Raw genomic sequence first — 22,808 nt, 5'->3', positions numbered from 1 at the left:
AAAAAAAAAAAAAAAAAAAAAAAAGACACCCACCAAGAACATGCCTATGTCCTAATTAGGAATGTTTGAAAGATTAGAAAAGCTTTAAAAAAGATTGCCAACAACAAATTCTGTAGGAGTAGGAAGGCAGATATGGTTCATGTGTGGTTGCTCCATCTTCTCCCTGCTGAAGATGTGCAGACCCTCACCATCTGCATTTTCACAGACCCAGACTATATTTATAGGCATTCCCTATGACAGTCCTGAAACATTGCCTTCAGGAAAGGTATCCCTTCCCGGCTTTCTCTGTCCCAGAGGAGGTCAGGAGACACAGAATGGTACTGTTTTAAACCAGGAGAGTTTAACATAGTCAAAGTATTAATTTCACCACCTGAATTTTCAGAGGCTATCTGCAGAATGTTGCTTGCCTTGTGTTCTAGTTGACAGTAATCCTATTCTGCTCTTCTCTTTTCACATTGAGGTTTCTGCTTTTTCCCCCCTCCTTGCTAACAAATGCAGTTTCAATGCTGAGTGAGGGAAAATCAAAAATAAATAAATAAGTAAAAGACAAAACAAAAAGCCTGAAGGCTTTTCCTTTCTATTGGTAAAAGAAAACTCAGAACTATGACCTAAAAGAAAGTCAACATTATTCTTTACAACAAAGCTAACTCCAGCAAAGTGGTTAATTGAAAATAGTCATAAAATAACTAACTTGTATTTGTATTCCAAATGATGACTAAGGTAAAAATGCACAACCTTGCCTCTGAAACCATCTCTAGAACAAAACTTTTATGATTTTTGTTCTCCACACATTACTTCTAGACTCTGAACCATTTAACCCATATGCTTCAAAGTTCACAACTCTGGTCGTCTTATTTGCTGCCTTGGAAAGATGCTTCACTAAACAGCTCTGCATTCCCAAAAGTTTCAAATACTAGCAAAATATCTATGTCAAACAGAAGAATCACACTGATACTTCTCTCTTCAACAACACATAAAAAGTCAAAATAATTCCCAAGACATCTTTGATTCTTTATTTATACAGAAGCTTGAGAATCTTTGACTAGTTATATTCTCAGCAACCTAGTGATCATGCCCTATTTGTAACCCCAAGTTTAACTCATCAAGACTCTTAGATTTTTATCCGAAATAAGAACAAACACCAAACAAGAAATTTGATCAAAAGTTCAAAGCAGAGAAACAAGACTTACAGGCTACCCTCTTTGTCCCTGCTGACCTTGCGGATCTCTTTCTCCTGCATCACCAAGCTCTCCCTTTTATAATAAACAGGAAAGATTGAATTAATTTTCTCTCATAAATTCATGCATTTTGGTGCCATTCTCCTTAGAGATTGTTCCTTTCTCATTTCAAGTCCTTTTAGCATCAGAACACAGTCTACTGGCTTTGTAAAGCCTTCCTCAGGCTTTGTCAAATATGCCTCACTTACAAATACAGTACTGATCTTGGTACTAAAAATAAGTAGAACCAAGTACACATCAGAAATTACAGAATTTTTTATTACTATGGTTTTTTCTAAGTCTGGATATGTGAATCTCTGTTCATCTGTCCTTGTTGACTAATTTCTATACATCTTCTACATTCCTCTCCTTATCTGTATCCATCTATCCAGCTATAAATTAAAGGGCAGTCAGTAGCATCACCAACCATACAGAAATGTATGCTGGAAATGATCAGGTAAGTAAAAAATTCATATAAAAACCAACAGGCTCCCCCAAGTTGCAATCAATAGAGTGTACTCTCTGTCATTTCATCCCTTTTGGTCCAGCTTTTCCTTTTGAACCATTTGGCCGTGCAAGCCCAGGACTCCCCTGCAACAAAACCATGGTAAAAATCACCACTGGAGACCACAAAGTTATCTATCTGATCTTTTCATTATAAATGATACCTGATTTACAATAGTTTAACCTTAACTATTTTTTTAGCTTTACAGTGTTGCAAAACTACACATACTCAGTAGAATCCACACCTCAAATTTTGATCCTTTCCTGGGCTAGCAATACATGGTATGATACCATCTCATGATGCTGGGTAGTCGCCCATGCAATCACAGGAGGAAACAACTGAACACTGCAGTGCTCTGTGTAGCTAAGATAGGATGTCTGGGGGCCAGGGATTTAGCTCAGTGGCACCACACCTACCTCACAAGCACAAGTCCTAAGTTCGATCCATGGTACCCCCCCAAAAAAAAAACAAAAAAAAGGATGTTTGATATGGAGAAGTAAGGTATACTGTGCAACAGGCCACAATTACCACACAATGGTAATTGATGGAATTATCTATATACTACATAGGGAATCATGATTTTATTAAAAGACCAGAAAGACAAAAGCCTGGGCTTTTACTTGCTCCAAATAGAAAAAAGGTTTTCAAGTGAGATTTAAAATAACACAGCAAGTTATAGCTAGGATTTTCCTAGCTAGGGGAGAAAATAAGAAAGAAAAAAAAAACTATGGGTTTGGCATCCTGAAGCTGCTATTCTGAGTCTCTGGGTAGTAGAAACTCTCCTTTCTGACTCAAATCCTGCTACTCAAGTTTCTCAGCTCTCTCAAATGTTTCTTTCTCAGGAAGCTATTTTGATCATCTGTCTCAGTCTCTATGACCCTTCTTCTGTGAACTTCCATGAGTAAGGAATAGAACAGGCACCAGAAAGATGCACTCTAGGAACAAGTTCAATCACCTACTCTCTGGATAGCAAGTCATTTAATCTCAATGAGCCCCAACTTTTGCATCTATAAAATTGACATGTTTCTTTACATCTTTATGAAGAGCAGATTAGTCATTATTCATCTTTAAAGGTATTATTGTTTTGTCTTGCACTTTATCTAAATATAAGCTTGTGTGACATACCTTTGAGGTTTAGATCCTTATCTCATTGGTCACTGTCACTACATTCCCTTGATATAATATACCCTGAAGAATATCTGATGATCAATGTCCACCACATTAAATTTGCTTTGCTAGAATTCCTTATACTCAGATCCCAGAACAGTGTGGCTTCAAGTTATTCATTTGAGAACACCCAGGGGTATGCACTGACCAATGTTAATACCATACCTTTGTCTTTCAAATTTACCTGAGCATTGAACAACCCTATTTGTCCAGAAGCTCATGGTGGTCCTTGCTTTCCTCTTGGTCCCTGCTTCAAAGGTGATATTAACCCTTTTCTTCCTATTTCACATGGTGAATTATCTCATTAGGATCTTATATACTACTATAGTTTATTCACACCAGAGAAACTATTCAGTATTTACACGTGTGACTTATTTATTTCACTTAGGAGTATGTCCTCAATATGTATTCATTTTCCTATGAATGAATCTAATTTCTCATTCTTTTTTTTCAGCTTTAATTGAGTTTATTGGTACATTTTAGGGATACAGTACAGTTACATTCATTGTTGGGATCTTGTACCTCCACATGACAAGTCTTGGTTCTCATTTTTTCCCCTTACCCCTGCCTTCCCTTCACCCCCTCCTCCCCTCCCCATCTACAAATACTTTATTTCCATCTTTTCATTATCTCACATTTTTTTCCTTTCCCTTTTTACCCTTCCCCTACCCATCCCACCTTCCCTACACCTTTAGCTCCTTTCTTCCCATTTCTCAATGTCAGTAATCTTATTAGGATCTTCTGTATTATTGCAGATTATTCACACAAGAGAAACTATTGTGTATTTACACGTGTGACTTATTTATTTCACTTAGGAGTATATCTTAAATATGTATCCATTTTCCTATGAATGAATCTATTTTCTCATTCTTTATGGCTGACTAGTATTCCATTTTATAGAAAAACCACATCTTCTTTATCCAATTTCCAACTGATGGGCAAATGGGCTGTTTCCAAGATTTAACTATTACCAACTGTGCCGCTGTAAGCATGGTTGCACATACTTCTCTGTGATATGATTCCTTTAATTATTTTGGGAAGATACCCAGCAGAGGGATGGCTGGGTCAAATGGAACCTCTAGTCCCAGCTCTTTGAGGTATCTCCATATTGATTTCCTGGGAAGGGTAGGGGAAAGGTAATAAGGGAAAAGAAAAAAATATGACAAAATGAAAAAATGGAAATAAAGTGTTTGTAAATGGGGAGGGGAGGAGGGGGTGAAGGGAGGGCACCGACAAGGGGGAAAAAATGAGAACCAAGACCTGTCATGTAAAGGTACAAGATCCCAATAATGAATGTAATTGTACTGTATACCTAAAATGTACCAATAAACTCAATAAAAGAAAAAAAGTGATATTAAAATTCAATCCATTTTTACAGAGCAATTATATTCCACATAATCACAATACCATCATGGATGCCCATGGAAACAACAGTAAAGCTGCTCTGACCTGTCACTGCCTCATTTCTCAAACTTAATTAGGTGGTATCTGTACAGTTAGGCATCGAGGCATACCCACTCCAAACTCACTGAATCGACAGCGCAGAACATGAGTCCTCAACATCAGTGTTTTAGCAATCTCTCCAGTTGAAACTGTTGAGAACTGAAGTTTGAGAACACTGCTCTTATATTTTAATTCATCCAATTAATTTTAAATCCCTAAAAGGGGATAAGTGGGGAATCTAGATATTGATCTCCTTTTGAATATTAACCTTTTCCTTATACACACAAGGACTAAAAACAAGACATTGTGGCTTGTTTGTTTTTTTTCCCCCACAAAACAAACATACATTTAAGTGGCTTAATCTCACAAATTACATTGCTGGCTAATTGCTCATTTTCTCTCCAGTCTATTTTTTATACTGATATTTGACACTTTAATTTTTCTACAGTTTTTCTCAGAAATAGTTTCCTAACAGAAGCATTGATCATGGCTTCCTTTTTCCTGGGTAAAGTATTCACAGCCATCTATTTAAACAGACCACCACACCCACATCCCAGCAGGAAGGTGAGAATTAAAAGAGAGGTTTTATTGATTGTCTTGCTCATGGCTCCCAGCATGACATGCAGCCTCTTCATCTAGAAATACAGTAATTTAGGTGTTGAGGGGAAAGCAGAGACACAATAGTAGCAGGAGGTCCAAATTTAAATTAAGCCAGTGATCAAAAAAAAAAAACTGGAAAAAATATATCTTGTTTCACACCTGAATTCATGTACTATTTTTCCACCATAAAATAATACAATCTTCAACTATACTTTGATTACCCATTTCTTTTCTTATACTTTTGCCAAGTCTAAAATCACCAGAAATCTTCTCAAATTATCATCTGACACTCTTAGTATTTTTAAATATGGAAAGTGACTCAATTTGAGGGCAATTTGCTGTCTTAAATCTGCTCCATTGAGGACACTTGGAAACAACTTGGCTTTTAAAAGAAAGATATAGGAAGCAATGCAGAAAGCCCTACAGAATGATAGATTTGTTTTATGTTTTGTGGATTACAAAAGAACTCCTTGGAAGTTCAAATTTCCAGTTATCCCTGGATAATTTATAACCCCTTAATGGACTGAAATCCTTGAGGGTAAATCCCTAATAGTCTGTTGGCAGAGTCCTCTGTACACAGCAGACACTTGGTTTCAACACTTTAGTGATTTTCCCTGCCAAACTGAATACAACTTTAATGAATTAAATACTATTTGGATAATTCAAATACACAGCTTCCGAAGCAATGATTAAAAACAGATTTTTTTTTATAACTGCATTGCCTGAGTCTAAATCCCACCTTCATCTCTTACCAGCTGTGTGAACTTAGCCAATATACCTACCTTCTCCATCCCTTCTCCATTTCTTCCCTGTAAAATGGGGATACCTAGACCCACACACACACACTGAGGAATCAAATGACTTAACACAAGTGCATAGTGCATGGTCTAGGACACAGAGATCAATAAATAATAACTGTTGTGCTTTAGCCTTATCAGAGAGAAGCTCCACAAGTCATTTTAGGAGGCACTAGAAGGAAGATATGCAAAAGCATTCTGACTTAAATTCCTATCAAACTAAATTAGCATGTCAAACAAATATCCTTCAACATTAAAACCGAGTTCCTTGGTACAACTTGTGAGCCCGGACACCCAGGCTCTCCTCTGTAACCACGTCCACTGGGCTCTCCCTGCACAACCTGTCAAAATAGATGAAACTCAGTGAGTCCACCAGGCATCCTCAGTACTCTCACTGAAGGCAGCCTTCCCTAAAAAATGTAACTTGAAAAACCCAAGGGAAAGACTAAATAAAGGCTTTGACTGGTCATGATGATCCTTCTCAAAGACAGCAGACAAGGACATGTGAAGTGTTTCCAGTTATGCTGAAAAAGCACGAGACTGGGCTCCTGCTGTTTTTCCCAGTCTCTCCAACCTCTCAGCTAGTAATAGAAGCAAAAACCCAAACTCATATATTACATAATAAATGGTTCCTGAAAGTCCAGCCCTCTCTTTAAGGTACACGGGATACATGCTCCCTAGTGTTACGGACTCTTAGCCCGCATGAGGAGAGGGAACGTTGAAGCAGCATAACACTGTAAGACAAAGGCACAGAGAACATGAAAAATACCAAACACCTGATTTTAAAACCCCAATGTGCTTTTAGCCTTTAGCAGGATCACTAGGTTGAGTTGTTAAAATGATTCCTTTGATCACCGATTTAGTTTCTCTCTCAAATTAATATTTTCATTCCTATAGAGAAGATATATTTTACAAGATTGAGGATAATAGCAATCTTGTAGATTTCCTGTCTTCTTTTTCATGTTGCTCACAGACAGACTGTCCCATTAATTATGTATACATGTGCAAAGAGCAAAACCTCAAAATCAGAATTAATATGTGGATCAAATTATCTGTGCTTCTTAGTTTCTTAAAAATAACTTGTACTTTTATTAATCATCATCATTATACTATTCAGCTTTTCAAAAGTTGATTTCTAGTACTATAAATATGAACCCAGTTTTTAAGGGAAGGTAACTGGATAATTTGGTGCAGATTGAAAAATATAATCTAATGTGTATAACACAATAATAACTTTCAGAGGACAACATTTATAAAAACAATGAGTCGATGCATACTAAAGTTTGGACCCTTGTTGTAACTCCATTCTTATATACCTATACAAAGGAAAAAATTTCAGCAAAGCAAAAGCAAGACCAAAACAAAAATCATATAATATAGCTTTTCTTTATATCACTGATCATGACATCTAACAAAATAGAAATTATCTAAAGACCCAAATAAGAAAAATGTAGTAAATTGTAGTTCTTGGATATGGTAAGCTATAATGTATTAAAATGGTAGTAGGATGATTTGGAAATATGGAAAGGCAAACTATAAAATAGTACGCTCATTATGATAAACTTTTATCATTTGTACAAGTACAGGAAATACACAAACAAAAATAACTGCAGAAGGTGGTGGGTTTATGGACATATTTAAAAATTAATGAAAGGTTTAATTTTATCAAAACAATAAATTTAAAATTTTGCCTTACTGCCAAAAGAAGTCCATGCATCAATTTGTTTTTCTTTTTCTTTTTTTTTGGTACCAGGGATTGAACTTGGGTCCTTGCACTTGCAAGGCAGGCCACCTAACCGCTGAGCTAAATCCCCAGCCCTTAAAAGTTTTATTTAGAATTCCATTTACTATGCATTTTTCAAAAATCAGCAGATCTCATTTCATAGACAGTAATGAGCTTTATTTTCTCAAGGTCTGAAGAATGATGCAAGCTTCTCTACAAGCTGTATTCTTCCAGTAAGACCAGCCAACTTTTAGCAAGTTACAGCCTTAAAACATAAATGGGTCTCAGTACCAAAGCTCCAAAATTGGGTCAACCAGCAAACCACTGACAAATTAGATAAACATAGTTGACCCTAAAGACCTAAAATAGCTATCATTTTATCTTATTAAAAAATAAAAATGAATAGGAATTCATGTTGGATGGGAACTGAATAGAAATAGAAGCAGACTACTGCTTTAGGGACTCATCAAGATTAAAATATTGAAAAAGAGAGACTTCCAATTAAATATGATCATGTGCACACATTTATCTCTGCCTGCAGGATGAATGGATTCTGTTTCAAATTCTGTCCCAACTAGACAATCGTACAAAGATACTCTAATCCAGAGAGTAAAACGCCTAGATTAGAGTGGAAAGGCAAAGGGCTAGGAAGGATGATGAGCCCTAGAGAATTACCCTCTCATGTTAGAACACACTAGGAAGTTATCATTTCTGTCCATTACAATTGACAATGTGATTAATTAGTAATAGGAGCACAGAACCCATAACAAAAGAGTATGACCGACAGAAAACAAAAATAATAAACTTTTAATATTCACCTAGTCATCATGTGAACAATGAATTGACTTGACCAAAAGTGGAGAAAATGAATTTACTGCAAGGAGTAGAAAAGGGAGTGGGAGTTGGGGTAAGAAAGTTTAATTTTCATCCCTGTGTAAGAAATCAATAGAAAACTCAGAAAAGTCAATCTCATTTTCCCTCCACCCCTAAACCATTAAAATGCTAGAAAAAAACTAAGCAAGGCCTGATGACTCTGTCTGTGTCACAGAGAAGCCTACATAAAATAAACATAACTTGTTTTCTACAAAAATTTCAAAGAGCACCATTCTTTTTATCAAACCTTAGTTTTGAATCCAACCAATCAATTATTTGCTGGGTATCCTCTGACCAGCTACTTCACTTTGCCAAGCCTTTATTTTCTCTCTTACCCATAAATTTCCTAGGCAGGCTGTGGAAAGATTTATATGAGATGATAGAAGTAAGTGTCTAGTGCAGTGAAGCAGAGATCCTCTCAGGGATAACCCCTCAACCCACTATCAAACCCTACATTTCTCCTTTGGAAATGGCAAGAGCCCAGCCCTGTTCCTTCATTTAGACATTATGAGACTGTCTTTTGCACCTCTAGGAAGTCTCACTTATTCAAGTGCAAAAATCATTATATCACAAATGAAAGTCCTTCTCTAAGGTATTAGCTTATTTTTAATCTAAATAAAATATTATAGGAGGATGAGAAAGAGACAGAGAATTACATAAACTTTCCCTTCCTCATGAAAATGATCTCCAGGGTAACTTCCCAACAATCCCATGCAACTCCCAACACACTTTCCTTGACCTCATAACTATTAAAGTAACCGTATATGTGGAACAAAAAGCAACTTTCCAGAGAGTACTGACCTTCAAGCCTGGCAGACCTCATCTTCCTCTTGCCCCTAAGAGAAGGAAAGCAGAGACCTCAGAGAGGAAAGAAACCAATTCTTATCCCCCAGCCTACCTTCCTCTTCCACGAGGGAAATCAACCCACAGCAACACCTACCTGCAGGCCAACATTTCCCATATCCCCCTGGGGTCCATGGAAACCAAGATGTCCCTAAAAGGTAAGATACAAAGGGAAAGTCAGTTGAGATGTCACACACTCCTTCTCTATTCTTGTGCTGTTTGATACAGAAGCCACTATCTACATGTGACTATTAAACTTATATGAGCTAACATGAAGTAATATAAAAATTTAGTTCTTCAGCCAACACTGGCCATATACCAGGAGTTCGATAATTACCTAGTGGCCAGTGGCTACCATATTGGACAGAACAGACATAGGCTATCCCCAAGAACTCAGAGAGCTGAGCACTCCTCAAGAAGCAAATGTAATTAAATTTGGATGTTTCAAAATGTCATTATCATACTCATCTTTTCCTACAGATTGTTTCTTTGGTGACACAGGGTTCACCATGCTAGAACAGCAGCCATACATATTCTTCAAGAAGCCATGCTTCATATTTGAAAATACTGATTTCTCTTTCTACTCACGTCATGTAGGAACCTGAGTAGCAGAAAGGAACAGGAGATAAAGGTGTGTCTTTGCACAAAGGGGGATCTACACACAGTGTACAGGTGACAACAGAGAGAAAGGTCCTACAGCCACATGAGGAAATACCCCAAGCTCTCATCTCCATAGAGTCAGAGTAAGGAAAACAAATGCATCTACATGACTTTTTGTTTTGTTTTGTTTCTTGAGACAGGGTCTCACTCTGTAGTTGAGAATGACCTGGAACCCACTATGTAGCCCAGGCTGGTCTTGAACTCACAACAATCCTCCTGCCTCAGCCTCCTGAGTGCTGGGATTATACGCGTGCGCCACCACACCAGGCTGCATGACTTTTTTTATTAAGTTTATTGGTACATTTTAGGCATACATTATGATCACATTCATCATTGGGAATTTGTACCTGTATTTCATATATATTGGTCCTTATTTTTCCCCTCCTCCTTCCCTTCCTTCAACTCCTTCACCCCTCTGTATTTACCTAAGCTTTGTTTCCATTTTTTCCCCTTTTCTTCATTTTTTTTTGTTTCCCTTCTTTTCTTTCCCCTCCCTTATTCCCTTTTCCCTTTGAACATTTTCTTCCTATTTCACAGTTTCTATTATACATTTTGGTCCTCATTTATACTTCCAGTTCCTCAGACCAGAGAATCGATTTGGTATTTACACATGTGTACCCTATTTATTTCATTTAAGAGTTCTCCGACTTTTTTTAAAATGTGTAAAGTGGAAAACAGCTTAGACTATGATGTTGTTCTCTTGAAGTATACTGAATTCTGTGGAAGAATAATTTATCTCAAATGTGGAAAAAGGAAAAATAATAATTCCTCATTTAAAAAATATGACACTGGAACATTTTTAAATTATCTCTTGGCACCATATCGGACTTTCTCTGGGAGAATAATTGCCATCATATATGAGGAAAGTTCCATAAACTAATAGTTTTCTTGTCTACTGGAACTATCTATAAGTTTTCCTCCACATTTGATGTTTCTATATTCTCAAATTACTATAGTAAATTTTACTTTTATAATTTTTTTTTAAAGTTGTTTATATGTGGGGAAAAGCTAGTTAAAGCTCTCTTGCTATAGGTCTGGATGTAATAAAATTCTTTGTTAAAATGTTCTCTTTTTTTCAGTAGTAAAAAGCATTTTATAGACAGTGTAATAAAGCAGTTTTAGGGTAGATATTGGAACAATTGGATAAAATATAGTTGAGAAACAGAAAATATACAGCCTTCAAATAGCCTTTTCCAGATTAATTATTCATTACAAAGAACATAAAGTATACTTCCTGTAAAGAAGTCTGGTGAACATCATCAAGTGATCAAACAGTGTCACTAATAATAAAGCTGATAAAGTGCCCCTCCTAGTTAGTCACTAAGAAATGTATAACATTACTGAGCCTCCTGCCAAAAATATTTAGCCTGCCTCTAGTTATGAAGAAACGATCAGACAAATCATAATTGAGAGAAGCTTAGCAAAATAACTGGTCTGGAATATCAGTGTTATGTAAACTTTAAAAAAAAAACAAAATTAAGCAACTGTTGTAATTTAAAAATACTAAAAAAGAAAAACAAACAAATGCACTGCATGGTCCTTGCTTAGATCCCACAACAACAAAAGCAGGCATGAAGAACATGATTAGGGTGTTGGGCTGAATATTTGTGGGAAGTTGCAAAGGTGTTAGGAGGCAAGGCCTTTGGGAGGTAATACAGGTCATGAGCATGGAGCCCACAGGAATGTGATTAGTGCCCTTATAAAAGAGGCCTAAATGACAGTGCCGGTTCTCTGTGTCAGGGCCAAGAATATGGTCAGCTGTGATCCAGGAAGTGTGCTCCCACCAGACACCAAATCTGTCAGGGCCTTTGGCCTTACCAACTTCCAGATCTGTGAGGGAAAAAAGGTTATTGAATTCACCTAGTCTACCGATTTCTACTGTAGTAGCCCAAACTAATTAGGACATGGGGCAAGGGGAGACATTTGAATATGGACTGTGTATTAGAAAGTAATATTGAATAACCATTATGTGTCTTGGATATAATGATTATAATGTGCTAGTACAAAATAATATTCTTTTTCTTAAAATATACTTGTTGAATATATAGAGGCAAAGTGGCATAATGCTTCTGATCCTCAAATGGCTCAGCAAAACACATGCAAACACATATGTATAAATGATGAAAGCACAGTAAAATTTGGTGCCATTCTTGCAACTTCAATTTTTTCTGTAGATTTGAAATTTTGCAAAATGAAAAGTTAGGGTAAAAAGTAATACAAGTTCATCACGAGCTATTTCATCAATTCAGAGAATAAAGTTAAGGGGGAAATGCCTAATTTCTGGTGATAAAGGAACTTTCTACAAATTTGGACTCACACTGAATATATTTTATAAACCAGCTTTTTTGGCTTATTATTAGATTATGGATTTTCTATATCAAGAAAGTCTTGTGTTTTTAATGTCTCATTTCCCAATAATATCTCATGTATGGAAGTAGCATTTTGTATATAAGCAATCTCTTTTAATTAGACATCTGAGCTTTTTCAAGTTTTTATTATTCTAAAAGTCTCTGCAATGAACAGCCTTGGCACTAAATCTCTGTGATTAGCTTTTAGATAAATTTCTAGGGTTGAATCAAGTAGAACAAAAGCTGTGGCAGACACTGTGTTGGCCTACACATTAGACCCTCCCCTCTTCTCCTTACTACTAAAATCTCAGTTTTATTTGAGGAAACAAAATACCCAACTCCCAGAGTGAATTATAAGAGAGATCTGAGCCAAGTCTGTTAATGTCAGAGGTTTATTTTCTCTGGAACTCCTGAAAAAGGCACAGGTTGCTGGGGAGTCCAAGACTGAGTTTGGGCCAATGAGTCACAAAGAGAATATTGCTGGGAGTGCCCTAATGGGCGAGGACTTAGCTTAGCTGGCACAATGCCTGCCTTGCAAGCATGAGGTCCTGAGTTCAAGACCTGGTAGGAAAAAAAAAGAAAGAAAAAGAAAACGCTTTTCCTTTTAGCCTTTCATCAAAGGTGAAGACAGAATGCTCAGAGCTGCCAAGCCTGACACCCTGAGGACGGCAGTGTGGAATGAAAGGGGTTGTGACACTGTCACTCAACAGTGTCACTGAGAGGGTGTGCCACACCTGGCATCCCCTAAACTTGGGTCATCAAACTCATTTACTACCAATCAAGCTTTCTGTCACTTGTATATTTAAAAACATCAAAAAATAGCAGTTGTAACAGATGTCCTTTTTTTCCTATTTATACAAAATTTATTGTAATATTTTGTTCAGGATTATAAGCCATCAACACAAGCACAAGAGGGAAAGGGACCAGGCTGCGGAATGTCACCAGCTTGTCTGTGAGAGAAATGGGCTCCACCCTTTGGGGGGCTCTCAATAGGAGGAGGGGAGAACAACTAGGCATAGAGGGCCTCCCGGTCTGCAGAGTAGACCTCGCCCTCCTGCAGGAGAGCAAAGTTGAGGAAGTGGGAGGGTCTGTGAACTTCATGGTAGAACTCTTTGGGGTTTGCCAGCTGCAGCTCATACTTCATGTTGGGATCATGCCGGACACCCATAACCCTTCTCCATTGTTGGTGGGAGTGCAGAGTGGTACAACCACTATGGAAATCAATATAGAGATAGTTCAGAGAGCTGGGACTAGAGGTTCCATTTGACCCAGCCATCCCTCTGCTGGATATCTTTCCAAAAGAATTAAAAGAACCATACCACAGTGATATATGTGCACCAATGTAACAGCACAGTTTGTAATAGCTAAAACCTGGAAACAGCCCACCTGCCCATCAGTTGGAAACTGGTAAAGAAGATGTGGTTTTTCTATAAAATGGAATACTAGTCAGCCATAAAGAATGAGAAATTAGATTCATTCATAGGAAAATGGATACATATTGAGGATATACTCCTAAGTGAAATAAATAAATCACACATGTATAAATACTAAATAGTTTCTCTGGTGTGAAAAATTATAATAGTACATAAGATCCTAATGATATAATTGACCATGTGAAATAGGAAGAAAAGGGCTAAAGGTGTAGGGGGAATGGGAAGGGTAGGGGAAAGGTAATAAGGGAAAAGAAAAAATATGAGAAAATGAAAAAATGGAAATAAAGTGTTTGTAAATGGGGAGGGGAGGAGGGGTTGAAGGGAGGGCACGGACAAGGGGGGAAAATGAGAATCAAGATCTGTCATGCAAAGGTACAGGATCCCAATAATGAACATAATTGTACTGTATATCTTAAATGTACCAATAAACTCAATAAAAAAAAATAGCAGTTATAACAGATGTCTTTGCTTATTGCCTTCCCCACAGAGTGAACCACTTTTAATTCTCCCCTGGAGTGATTGTTTCCCCACTATTAGGTGTATTCTCAACTTGGTTAAAAAGACTGCTTCTTCAGGGACCTTTTCCACAGGAACTGCAGCATTGAATCCGCTCTTTGGTCTTCTCAGAAATAATATCAATGGAAGACTGCCTCCTAGAGTTCCATCTTCCAATAACACGTAGGCCAGAATGTGTGCAACCACAGTTAGCACCCTTCTTTGAGCCTAGTATGGAAACATGAACCATGGGGAACACAGACTCAATATGACATGCACTACCTCAAAGGATTACAGTTTCTGTTTGCACACACAACTCGGGATCTGACGTTGAAGGATAAATCCTTGCCTACAGTTCCAGGTGGAAACCTCCAAAAGCTGTGAGCAGGAGGCTGCCACTATACCTGTGCTGCTGTAGTAGACACAGCCCTGGACAGTTTGCCTAGAGGCCTGAGCTCCTTCCCAGCAGTAAACTTTGAGCAAGCCATGGAACCAAGCCCGCTTTATACACAGATCAGGACCTTTCCTCACAAGAACCACTGATTCATGAAAGTGGTGGTTTTCCTACTCTTCCCATCTTACAGATGACAAACTGGAGCCCAGATTGCTTCCCAGCTGTCCCCATACCTCAATGCTGTAGTCGACTGAATGGCCATTCACAGGGCCCTCTGATCTCAACCCATGAAAGTGAACATTCTCAATGGGTTTGTCCAAAACAAGTAATTAGTGATGGGATGAAATATTTTTGCAGCAAATCCTAATGATTCTCTCATGTAACTACATAATAATGATCTTATTATAAGCTAAACTTTAACTCAGGGCCTGCACAAATATAACATGGTCACTAACTGGAAAAATCTAGAGAGGCCAGCTGATGCTTTATAGCTTTGTCAAAAGATGCAAAATTGCAGGTTGAAACAGAGGCTCCTCTTTAATTGCAAACATTTTGTTATGTAGACCTCAATCCTGGAAATTAGAAATGATGAAATGTGAGGATGGAGGCACTCAGGTTACTTTAATCATTTCTCAGAATCATGCATTTTAATGTCTGGGATATAAAAATCTAAAAATGGATACTGAGAAGTTAGCAGCTGTCAAGTTTTTCTTCTGATGTGCTCGATCACAGTGTTTAGAATTAGACAAAGATCTCATGTCTTGGATCACAAGTCTTCAGAATTAGACAAAGATCTCATCTTTAAAAATGTCTGGTACTCAATTCATATCAGTCATCTCTGGCTGTGATGGAAGGCAGGCCAGCAGCATAATGATCATGAGCATCATTTAAATCAATACATCATTATAAAATTGGAGTTTTTTTTAACACTGAAAGGTCTTAAGCCTCATGGCATCTGGTGCTTTCATTTTGGTACTGAAGAAACCAATGACAAAAGAGGCAAAGTAACTTGTAAAGCAGTACTGGTATTATGGAAGGCAGGACTTTTAGCTATAGGGACACAAGGACAAGGATGTAAATGGAGATTCACAGTCAGGACTCTCGTCCCATGCACAGTAGAATCTTGTAGATTTGCTCTCTACTTTCCCATTGCTGGTCCAACCGGAATGCCCAAGTCTTCTCCTTTAGGTAGCATCCATTCCTCTGAGCTCCAGTCCCCCTAGGCAAACAGAGTCTATCTTACCTGGAAGCCATGACTTCCTTTTTCTCCCTTAGGGCCTTGGGTGTAACTATCATTTCCAGGATCCCCAAGGAAATGAAAGGTTGCTTACCCCAAATGTACAGCAGAAAAAAGAGAAAAAAGAAAGAAAAAAAGAAGGAAGAAATAACAGGAATCATTTTTAAAAAGAAAGAAAGGCACAAAAAAGGTGGACCCTTTTCATTGACTGGACCTGCTCAGTAATCCCAGGCACCCACTACAGTTAAAATTCCAACCTCTTTATGAACCTAGGTTTTCTGTAAGATGGCTTTTACTCTCCAGTCTCTTGGTTGTTGCAATGTAGTAAGGATGGCTGAACAGATGTCTCATTACTGAATAATAAATCATTCTTTGCCTTTGTGCCACAAGCAACAGTTCCTAAGTCCCTGGAATTAAAACAAGAAATTGCCCAACCATCACTCACAGGATTTCCCCTTAACCCGGGCTCTCCATGCTCTCCAGGTCATCCTGGCAGTCCTGTGGAGCCCTGAAATTACAAAGAAAAAAGTGTCATGAACTGTATCACTTGGTAAAAATCACCTATTGCCTAAAAGGAAGATAACATAAAGAGAGAAAATAAGAAATTAGAAATGATGAAATTTAATTTTAATCAAATTAAAAGAGCAACTTAATACTTGAATATTAAACCATTTGCTGTCAAACAGGCAAGGCTGAGATGTATAAAAGAAATTTTTTGAATAGAGCTGAAGATCATCCTTTCAAGATAAAAATACACCAGATTCAGAATGTCAAATATCTCATGTTCTCTCAAATATGGAATTTAAAATATTTTCTTAAATAAAAAAATATGTGACATGAAAGTAGAAAGGAAACTATCAAAAAAGAAGAAGGGGATTAGGGGAAGGGGAGCTGGAGAAAGCACCGAGGGACAAAAATGATCACTTACGTTGTATACATGTATGAATATGCCAAAATGAAACCCACTGTTCCACACAACTAATGCACACTAAATCTTTTCTATGATTGGCCTCAGGCATGTCTCACCTCACGGGAGTTAACTCATCTGCGTATGAGGCTCTGGGAAGCTGGCTTCAGGTTTCCCTACCATCAAAACCCTTCATCTTTCCACTCCTTCCTGATACTTTACACAGAAACACACAAAAGGGGGAAAAAAAAACTTTCTCCATTATGGATGTGGGCAGGATTACAAAGGAAAAGAATATTTCCAGTGATCCTGACTGCTGCAGACACGAAACCACAGTAGGTTAGGAACGAACTCACCAGAGGACTGCAACATAAGTAATAGTTGCTTTCCCTAACCCCTGCTGCTGTTGGTGCCTTCCCGGCATAGCAGCTCCTACAAATCCACAGCAGGGGAGAGTGTCCAGGCTAGGTGCCTCTGTCCAGGACATTGGTACTTGGTTCTGCAGGATACACATGATAACAGACACCACCCCTCTGGCTCTCAGACACAGAGAATGGAATAGTCTCTGAGCTCAAAGGAGACCCCTCACCATCTCACTTGAAGCTCCTCATGGCTAATATAATGGTGTAGGCATGAGAAAATTCCAAATTCCAGACCTTCCTTACTTTACTACATAAGCAAATTTCTTTGAATTCACTATGACCCCATTATCTCATCTGTGAAAGTGATGTACCTACATTATAAGGCTATCATAGGAAATAAATAGGACAAGAAATTAAAATATTCAATACAGAGTTACATATAGTTCCTATTTTCATTTGTTCTACTTCCAGTCCCTCCTTTTTCTGACCCAGGTACTGGGTTTCCAGAGCAATCTCCCAAATATTCAAATCTTGCCCCCAAACCTGCAACAGCCCTTGAGCACTTACCAGGAGGGGAAATCTTAAAAATAGCATTAAACTGACTCAAATTTGACTTTTAAGATTTTCATCCTGGTCTAAAAGTTTTACTTCATTCTCTACTCCTTCTAAATTCAAGTTCTTATTTTGGCTACCCTGAGTTCTCCTAACTCAACACCTTTCTCCGTGACTCTCCTTAAGCTGGAATACCCTGTTATCTTCCTCCTCTTGTCTCTCTCAGAGGCCTGAGTAAAAAATGTCTTGATTTCTTGTGCTCCCTGAGTTGCTCAAGTCCTCTCCTCCCTTCAGCACTCAGTCAAATCTGCAGGGCCTTAGTATGGAACTGCTTTTCTTTTGCCCTTTCCCTTCCTCCCTCTTCACCTGTTAACTGTTACTCGTTGTCTACATTTCAGTTCATCTGCCCTTCCTTCAGGAAGCCTCCCTGCCTGCAAGGCTGGGTCAGATCCCCCATCACTTGGTTCTCCATATACTTACGTCAGTGGTGATCTCACATCTGCCCCTTTGAGTATTTCATTTATATCTCTGTCCCCATAGAAGCCAGTCCTGAGACACACAGCCAGCCTGTTGTGTTCCCCCTTCTAAACCATGTGTGGATTACAACATATGCTCAATAAATTTTGATGACTGATAAAACAAAGAAAAGCCACCTTTCCGTTTCTTCTCCAAGTCACTCTGCTCCTACTGATGATTTATTCGCACCGTTCCACACCCGTATCATTCTCTTTTGTATGACAGTTCTTCCTGTACAAACTTCACCTCCTACACAGATTAATAAATTCTTTGTTGGCCACAGCATGACTAATTTATCTTTGAGCACTTCTTTAGCGTTATGTTTTTCTTTTTTTTTTTTTTTTTTTTTTTTTTTTTTTTTTTTTTTTTTTTTTTGTACTGGGGATCGAACTCAGGCCCTTGTGCTTGTGAGGCAGGCGGCAAAACCACTGAGCTAAATACCCGACTTTAGTGTTAAATGTCACACCTTCTGCCTTCTCTAAATTTTGACCCACAAAAGTCTGGCTAAAAGCTTAACCTCTGTAAGGAGCAACATTTTTCTGACTCTTCCTGTTTCACCTATCAAGAGATCAGTCCATACCATTAATTGTGCTTCCATGGATTATATGATTGGGAGGATGAGGCAGTAGGACCACAAGTTCAAGTCCCACTTAGACAATTTAGTGACTTAGCAAGACCCTGTGGCTAAATAAATGGTGGGAGTTGAAGATGTGGCTCAGTAGGAAGGCCCTGGGTTCAATCCCCAGTGGCACAGAAAAGAAGGATACCAAGAAAGATAAGTGAATAAATTTCACCCCCATCTATTCCTATCAACCAACAAAAGCTAATCATAGGTTTGTGTTGAGATGGATCCTTCGGCCATGTTGTACTTCACATTCAATAAGAAATGTCCGCACAGGAAGGGAAAGCAGGCTGTAGTACATGTGCCAGGAATCCTCCTTCCCTTATGTAGAAGAAGGGCAGGAGACAGTGTGTAACTATTGACAAGCCGATGGTGCAACAATGCATATTTTAAGGATGTAGTGAAAGGAAAGATCACTACAGGCTGACACAGTCAAGGAAGCCATCAGGAGGGAGAAAAGAGCTGGACGTTGAAAAAAAAAGTTATATTTAAATTAGTTATATTTAAAGTAAATTAGATCAATTATATTTAAATTAAGATGGGATTGGGGAAAAGGCATTCTGGGAGCAGGGGGTGCCACCTGGCATAAGCAAGACTCAGAGGTAATCATATATAAGTAACATCCAGGGAACAAAGAGTCCTACAATTTGACTGGACACTTCTTAACTGAGATTCCTGAAGTGACTCAACAGCCTCAAATGTAGAACTAAACCATTAGTGACCAGGAGACATGCGATGCTTGTGAGCCACAGAGTGACATGATTTCTATTCTAAAACAAAAAGATTGCATCCCTGGATTCACACTATTCCTTCACTATCAGCAGAGTGAAGTCTTAACTAAAGCTTCCAGATAGTCATCTAAATATTGGTTGCCCTTTAATTCTCAACCAAATCTTTCAAATCACGAGATGATCCCTTCCCACAGATTGCAAATAAACTGTTGACATCAATTATGCAGTAGAAAAATGAGAAAGAACACCCTCGTGCTTTACCCAATTTCTCATTTCCCTTTTCTCCAGATGACCCTGGGGCTCCATGATTACCCTAGAGGAAGGAAAATAAATATACAAAGAATCCTTATTCTGTTAATCACACCAGAAATTGTTCACAATGTTCACATTTCATATTCTGTACTTTTACATTCTAGCCAAGAGTTGAAAAGTACATTACCCTTCTAGCAATATGACAGACTATATTCCCACAAGAACCCTCACACTGAAAAACAATTTCAAAATGAAATTAAGAAAGTAAGCAATGAATGAACATTAACACGGATTCTTTTTAAAAAGATGTGTTATGTATATGTATCAACTCCACATAAGGAATGTAAATATTATGTACCAAAACATGCACTAATAAAAATTTTAAGATTTTTTTTAAATTTCAAATGAATTAAAATATATTTTAGATACACTAATAAGACGACAAAGAGAGGAGAAATCCTTAACTTTCCAAATAAAGAGAAATCAGGATCCAGAACGGTAATCCTTTTTGATGGCTGTCCTAGGGCTTCTTGTGATGTGTGTTTGTATGTTTGTGTGTGTGTGTGTGTGTGTGTGTGTGTGCATGTGCGTATATGATAAAAATCTCAAACTAAAAATTTATTCACTGGCTTCAGGAGATAGAACTATTAGGAATAGGTCAAAACAAACAACCTCAATTCAGGCTTTAATGACTTTTCACAGATAAAGTTCCATCAAAACTGCGCTTAAAGCCATTGTGGTAGCAGCACACACTTGTAACCCCAGCACTCTGGGAAGCTAAGGCAGGAGAATCACAAGTTCTAGCCCAGGCTGGGCAACTTAGTGACTTGGCAAGAACTTATTTCCAAATAAAATATGAAAAAGGGCTAGGGATATAGCTCGATTCTAAGGCCCTTGGTTCAATCCCCAAAACTGCAAAAAATAAATTGAGTTGAAATCAAAAATATTAAGCCATAACACACAGGAAAGAGACACCAGGAAGAAGCCAGCAGCAACAACAAACAACAAAATCAGACTTACAATGACCACAAATATTGGAATTATCATACACAGAGTATAAAATAAGTACATTTAATATATGTATTAAAATAAGTGAAGAGAACACATGACATGCAACTATATAAAAAGGACTAGCTAGATTTTTTAAGAATCATTTTACTTCCTTGAAGTGAAAAATATAACACATGAACTAAAACTTTAACTGACAGACTAAGTAGTGTATTAAACAAGAATAAAGTTAGAATTAGTGAATTAGAAAATGAAGAAATTATATAGAATGCAATCAAGAAAGAAAGAAAGAGAGCTCCAGAGATCTTGAAGACAGAATGAGAAGGTCTCACAAATTTCGAATTAAACTTCAAAAAAGAAATACCAGAGAAAGTAGGTGCTCTGCTTTGAATATTTACTGTCTCCCAAAAGCCCAGGGTGTTAGGGGCTCAAGATGACAGTACTGGAAGGTGGTTTGGACCTTTCAGAGATGAGCCTAGTAAGAGGTCCTCAGATCACTGGAGTTATACCCTCAAAAGGGACTGCAGCTCATGCCTCTTCCTCCTCTTCTGTTGCTTCCTGGCCATGAAAAGACCAGCTTGCTCTGCTACTCTCACCGCTGCCTCCTGGCACCCATGAAAGGGCTAAAAGCATGGGTTCACCCATGAAATCTCTAAAACTATAGATCAAAATAAGCCTTCTCTCATCATAAGTTAACTATCCTAGGTATTTTGTTATAGTGATGTAAAGTTGGCTAAGACAACAGGAAAGACAAACATTTCAATATGACAATTTTCTAAGGATTTTTTAGAATTTGTAGATATTCTTTGAAAAGCTTACCAAGTTGAAATGCAATGAATAAAAAGAAATCCACAGCTAGATGTATCATATTGAAAGTGTCAAAAAATAAAAACAAAGATAAATTGTTACAGAAGCTAGATAGATATTTTTTAAATATTGCTTACAAAGAAATAATTATTTTGACAGATAACTTTTAAGAGCAATAATGAAGGATACAAGACAATAGCAATCAGAAGACTAAGAAATTATATTTTCAATGTGCTAAAAGAGGAAAATCATCGGCACAGAATTATTTATCCAATGAGCTATAGCTTTCAAGAAAAACAATAAATAAGATTTTCAGAGAAATAAAAGCCAAGGTATTGTACAATGGTCTAATCCTTACTAAAAGAAATGCTACGCACTGTATCTTAGACAAAAGAAACATAATATCCCATGTTCTTTGGAAGGCATTAACAGTACTGAAAGGCAGATTATCAGCAATACGACTAAATATGAGGCGAATGCTAGATAACCATTGGCTATATAAAATAACAATAATAGCAATGTCTAACTGGTAGAATATAACAAAAAAAGACAGAAATAAAATACTAAACAACAGGAATTGAACACGGCTAGCTAGAGGAAGAGTTGCATCAGAGGTGCTCAGAGAGGATTCACTGAAGCCACAGGTGCTCCGCAGTGGGAAGGGACTTACACCTTGAAACAGGACATTAATCAGAAGGATATTTGTAAATCAAATCAAACATCAGGATAGCTGAAAAGCAGAAGCACACCACCATGACTGGTCTGCACTAGCCCAGTCTCCACCACTCTTGGGAACAGCCATTATGGGAGCATCCCAAATAGCCTGAGAATTAGCAAGCCCTGCTCAGGCTGGACTCCAGGGAAAGATGCTGCATATCCCCTCCCGTCCTTCCCCTTACCTCTCCTCCAAGCAGCCTGGCAGTGTCCTCATCAATGCTCGCTGTGGGCAAAGGAAGCGCCCCAGCACAGAGGATTATCTAGTGAACAAGGTCTACCATCTCCTACAGGTGTGTAGCCCCACCACCGATTCCCACCCACCCCAGCCTGCCAGCAAACTACCTACCAACTCCAGTGGATCACATCAACATGGGAACATGCCTGTTGATTTCACAGGCCCCATCTGTGAGCAAACAGGGCTGCTGACTTCCCCATCATACCTAAGGGTGGGATCCCTAAACCAGACCCAGGAACAATGTCAGATTCTGCCTATTGGCAGGAGGGAAGAATTCTTCAGACTGTGTTTTTTTTTATTAATTTTATTGGTACATTTAAGGTATACAATGTAGTAACATTCACCATTGGAAATTTGCACCTTT

General features: G+C 38.0%; 1 protein-coding gene across 1 annotated transcript in view; it reads right to left on the bottom strand.

Moving 5' to 3' along the window:
* Positions 1-9,148, bottom strand: part of Col6a5 (collagen type VI alpha 5 chain) — a 223,016-nt gene extending 213,868 nt beyond the window's left edge. Inside the window, exon 1 of the mRNA XM_033759692.1 lies at positions 9,127-9,148. The gene's annotated coding sequence lies outside the window, so the exon portion shown is untranslated. The remainder of the gene's footprint in view (positions 1-9,126) is intronic.
* Positions 9,149-22,808: the final 13,660 nt, after the last annotated feature.

The sequence above is a fragment of the Fukomys damarensis genome, unplaced genomic scaffold (assembly GCF_012274545.1).
Source record: "Fukomys damarensis isolate Sample0158 unplaced genomic scaffold, DMR_v1.0_HiC HiC_scaffold_37, whole genome shotgun sequence".
Classification (NCBI taxonomy): Eukaryota; Metazoa; Chordata; class Mammalia; order Rodentia; family Bathyergidae; genus Fukomys; species Fukomys damarensis.
This window is presented reverse-complemented; position numbering and strand designations above follow the sequence as displayed.